We start from the raw sequence: 5,206 nt of genomic DNA, 5'->3' as shown, positions 1-5,206 counted from the left end.
TCTGGCTTTTTTTTCACATGGAATAATATTTTCAGGGCTCATCCACATTATAGCATGTATCAGTATGTCATTTCTTTTTATGGATAATATTCCATTGTATGCATATATCACATTTAAAAAATCCATTAATCTGTTGATGATCTTTGACTAATTTTTTAATGGAAAATTACTTAATAAATATAGTCCATAGACAAATACTTCCTTTTTTAAAAATAAATTATTTTATATTAGATTCAGGAGGCACATGTGCATGTTTGTTGCATGAGTATATTGCATAATCATGGGGATTGGGCTTTGAGTGTACCCATTATTCAAATCGTGAAACATTGTACCCAATAGGTAATTTTTCAAGCCTTGCCCTTTCTCTCACCCCCCCACCCCTTTTGGAATCCCCAGTGTTTATTATTTCCATCTTTATGTCCATGTGTACCCACTGCTTAGCTCCCACTTATAAGTGAGAACATGTGGTGCTTTATTTTCTGGTTTGATTTAGTTCACTTAGGATGATGACCTACACCTCCATCTATGTTGCTGCCAATGACATGAGTTCATTCTTTTTTATGGCTGGATGGTACTAGTTTTATAGAATGACTTAGAAAAAAATTGTTTCTGCTAGACTTTTTGGAGTAGTTTCAGTGAGACTAGTACCAGCTCTTCTTTGTATGTCTGGTATTCCATGGTGTATATGTACCACATTTTCTTTATCCAGTCAACTGTTGATGTATACTTAGGTTAGTTCCATGACTTTGCTATTGTGAATAGTGCCGTGATGAACATACAAATACAGGTGTCCTTTTTACATAATGATTTTTTTTTTTCCTTCGGGTAGATACTCAGTAGTGGGATTGCTGGATCAAATGTTAGTTCTATTTTTAGTTCTTTAAGAAATCTCCATACTGTTTTCCATAGAGGTTGAACTAATTTACATTGTCACCAAGAGTGTATAAGTTTTCCCTTTTCTTTTTCTGACTTTTCTTATTATTATCATTATATTTTTTAAAAGATACAAAATTGATTACTTTTCTTATTTTTAGCAGGTTTTCATTTTTCCAAAAATTGCACCAAGGTAAAGCAAAGCTCTAGTTGATGCAGGTGTGTTGTGTAGGCATTAGTAGTACTGCCCTCACTATGCACTCATTGGAAAGTAGTGCAATCCCAAGAAAAGGATGGTGTATTTGTCCGTTTTCATGCTGCTGATAAAGACATACCTGAGACTGGGTAATTTACAGGAAAAAAGGTCTATTGGACTTACAATTCCGCATGGCTGGGGAGGCCTCACAATCATGGCTGAAGGCAAGGAAGAGCAAGTCATATCTTACATGGACGACAGCAGGCAAAAAGAGAGAGTTTGTGCAGGGGAACTCCTCTTTTTAAAACCATCAGATCTCGTGAGATTTATTCGCTAGCATGAGAACAGCATGAGAAAGACCTGGCCCCATGATTCAATTACCTCCCACTGGTTCCCTCTCACAACACGTGGGAATTCAAGATGAGATTTGGGTAGAGGCACAGCCAAACCATATCAATGGTTCTTTTTTGACATTTTAATAATAGCTATTCTAATTTGTGTAAAGAGATCTCATTGTGATTTTAACTTGCATTTCTTTGATGATTAGTGATGTCAAGCAATTTTTCCTATGTTTTTTGACCACTTGTATTTCTTCTTTTGAGAAATGCCTGATCATGTCCTTTGCCCACTCCTTAATGGGGTTGTTTTTTTCTTTGTTGAATTTGTTTCAGTCCCTTGTAGATTCTGGATATTGGTCTTTGTCAGAGGTATAATTTGCATTTTATTTTTTCCCATTTGGTAGGTTGTTTACTCTGTTGATGATTTCTTTTGCTGAGCAGAGGTTTTTCTTTTTCTTTTTTTTTTCTTGTATACCTAATTCCCATTTGACTATCTTTGGCTGTGCAGATTTTTTAAAAATTAAACTCCATTTGTCTATTTTTGATTTTGTTGCATTTGCTTTGGGCATCTTCAACATAAATTCTTTGCCTAGGCCAACGTTCAGAAGAGGTTTTCCTAGGTTTTCTTCCAGGATTTTTATAGTTTCAGGTCTTACATTTAAGTCTGTAATCCATCTTGAGTTAATTTTTGTATATGGTGAGAGATGGGGTCCAGTTTTGTTTTTCTGCATATGAATCGCCAATATTCCCAGCACCACTTATTGAATAGGATGTCATTTCCCCACTATTTATTTTTGTAGACTTTATTGAAGATAGTTGATTGTAGGTATGTGTCTTTATTTCTGGGTTCCCTATTCTGTTCCATTGATCTGTGTGTCTATTTTTGTACCAGTACCAGGCTGTTTTTGTTACTATAGCCTTGCAGTATAATTTGAAGTCAGGCAATGTGGTGTTTTTTTCTCCAGATTTGTTCTTTTTGCTTAGGATTGCTTTGGCTATTTGGGCTCCTTTTTGGTTCCATATGAACTTTAGAATTATTTTTTTCTAATTATGGGAAAAATAAAGTTGGTAATTTGATAGAAATTACATTCAACATATAGATTGTTTTGGACTGTATGGTCATTTTAACAATACTGATTCTTCCAATCCATGATCATAGAATGTTTTCCATTTGTTTGTGTCATCTATACCTTCTTTCATCAGCATTTTGTAGTTCTCCTTATAGGGATCTTTCATCTCCTTGGCTAAATGTATTCTTAGGCATTTTATTTTTGGCTATTGTAAATGGGATTGAGATCTTGATTTGGTTCTCAGTTTACATGTTATGGGTATACAGAAATGCTGCTGATTTTTGTATGTTGATCTTTCATCCTGAAATTTTTTTTTTTTTTTTTTTTTTTGAGGTGGAGTCTCGCTCTGTTGCCCAGGCTGGAGTGCAGTGGCACAATCTCGGCTCACTGCAAGCTCCACCTCCCACATTCACGCCATTCTCCTGTCTCAGCCTCCCGAGTAGCTGGGACTACAGGTGCCCACCACCACGCCCAGCTAATTTTTTTATTTTTAGTAGAGACGGGGTTTCACTGTGTTATCCAGCATGGTCTCAATCTCCTGATCTCTTGATCTACCCTCCTTGGCCTCCTAAAGTGCTGGGATTACAGGCATGATCCACTGTGCCCAGCCTATCCTGAAATTTTACTTGTTTGTCAAGTTTAAGAGTCTTTTGGAAGAGTATTTAAGCTTTTCCAGGTATATAATCATGTCATTGGTGAACAGAAATAATTTGACTTCCTCTTTTCCAATTTGGATATCTTTTATTTCTTTCTCTTGCCTGATTGCTCTTCTAGGACTTCCAGTACTATTCCGGTTGAATAGGAGTGGTGAGTGTGAACATCCTTGTCTTGTTCTAGTTCTTAGGGGTAATGCTTTCAGCTTTTCCCCATTCAGCATGATGTTGGTAGTGGGTTTGTCATATGACTCATTATTTTGAGATATGTTTCTTCAATGCCTAATTTGTTGAGAGTTTCCATCAAGAAGGGATGTTTGATTTTTATCTAATGCTTCTGCATCTACTGAGATGATCATATGGTTTTAGTTTTTAGTTCCGTTTATGTAGTGAATCATGTTTATTGATTTGCATATGTTCAACCATCCTTGCATTCTAGGAATAAAGCCCACTTGATTGTGGCAACTTAACTTTTTGATGTGCTTGTGGATTCAGTTTGCTAGTATTTCATTGAGGATTTTTGTGTCTATGTTCATCAGGGATATTGGCCTGTAGTTTTCTTTTGTTGTTGCGTCTTTGCAAGATTTTGGTATCAGGATGATACTAGTTTTGTAGAATGAGTTAGGAAAGATTCCTTCCTGCTAGATTTTTTTGGAATAGTTTCAGTGAGACTAGTACCAGCTCTTCTTTGTAGGTCTGGTGAAATTTGGCTGTGAATTTGTCTAGTTCTGGCCCTTTATTTTTGTTTTTGGAAGTTTTTTTATTACTGATTTGATTTCATTAAGTGTTATTGGTATGTTCAGGATTTCTGTTTCTTCCTGGTTCAATCTTGGGAGATTGTATTTTTCCAGGTATTTATCCATTTCCTTTAGGTTTTCTAGTTTGTGCACATAGAGGTGCTCATAGTAGCCTCTGATCTTATCTCTGTGATATCAGTTGTAATGTTACCTTTATAATTTCTGATTGTACTTATTTGAATCTTCTCTCTCTCTTTTTTTTTTGTTAATCTATCTAGTGATCTATCAATCTCATTTATCTTTCAAATAACTAATGTTTTGTTTTATTGACCTTTTGTATTATTTTCTTGTTGTCAGTCTCATTTAGTTCTGCTCTGATCTTTGTTAATTCTTTTTTTCTGCTAGTTTTGCCTTTGGCTTACTCTTGTTTTCCTAGTTCTTTGAGGTGTGACATTAGGTTGTTAATTTGAGATCTATCTTTTTGATGTAGGCATTTAATGTTATTAACATTTGTCTTAGCACTGCTTTTGCTGTATCACAGAGGTTTTGGTATGTTGTGTTTGTTTCTATTTTCATTTGTTTTGAAACATTTCTTGATTTCTGCCTCAATTTTGTTATTTGTCCAACGGTCATTCAGGAACAAGTTGTTGAGTTTCCATGTCTTGTTTAATTCTGAGAGTTCCCCTTGGTATCGATTTCCAATTTTATTCAGTGTGGTCTGAGAAAATACTTGATATGACCTCAATTTTTTTGACTCTTTCGAGACTTGCTTTATAGCTAAGTGTATGGTCAATTGGAGAATGTTCCATGCATAGATGAGAAGAATGTATATTCTGTGGTTGTTGGATAGAATGAATGTTCTATAAATGTCTATTACATTTATTTTTTCTATAGTCCAGTTTAAATCCAGAGTTTCTTTATTGAGTTTCTATCTCAATAATCTATTTAGTGATGTCAGTGAGGTGTTAAAGTCCCCACTTATTGTATTGCTATCAATCTGTTTTCTTAGGTTTAGTAGTATTCGTTTTATGAATCTGGGTGTTCCAGTGTTGGGTGCACATATATTTAGAATAGTTCATCTTCTTGGTGTATTTAACCCTTTGTTATTATATAATGACGCTGTTTGTCTTTTTTTATTGTTGTTGGCTTAAAGTTTGTATCACCTTATATCAGGATGGCTACTCCTGCTTGCTTTTGTTTTCCATTTTCATAATATGTATTTTTCCACTTCTTTACTTTGAGTCTACAGCTGCCTTTAGATAGTAGGTGGGTCTCTTGTAGTAGCAGTTGGTTGGGTCTTTTTCCTCACACTGTCCCCCCACCCCGCCCAATTTGCCAC

At 35.3% G+C, this 5,206-nt stretch overlaps 1 non-coding gene across 1 annotated transcript; it reads right to left on the bottom strand.

Annotated features, from left to right (window-relative positions):
- Positions 1–1,045: 1,045 nt before the first annotated feature.
- On the bottom strand, positions 1,046–1,171 carry LOC129035977 (U4atac minor spliceosomal RNA). Its single transcript, XR_008502452.1, has one exon. It is a non-coding gene; the product is annotated as a U4atac minor spliceosomal RNA (small nuclear RNA).
- Positions 1,172–5,206: the final 4,035 nt, after the last annotated feature.

The sequence above is a fragment of the Pongo pygmaeus genome, chromosome 3 (genome assembly GCF_028885625.2).
Source record: "Pongo pygmaeus isolate AG05252 chromosome 3, NHGRI_mPonPyg2-v2.0_pri, whole genome shotgun sequence".
NCBI classification, from domain to species: Eukaryota; Metazoa; Chordata; class Mammalia; order Primates; family Hominidae; genus Pongo; species Pongo pygmaeus.
Note: the sequence above shows the minus strand (reverse complement) of the source record. Positions and strands in the feature narration are given on the sequence as shown.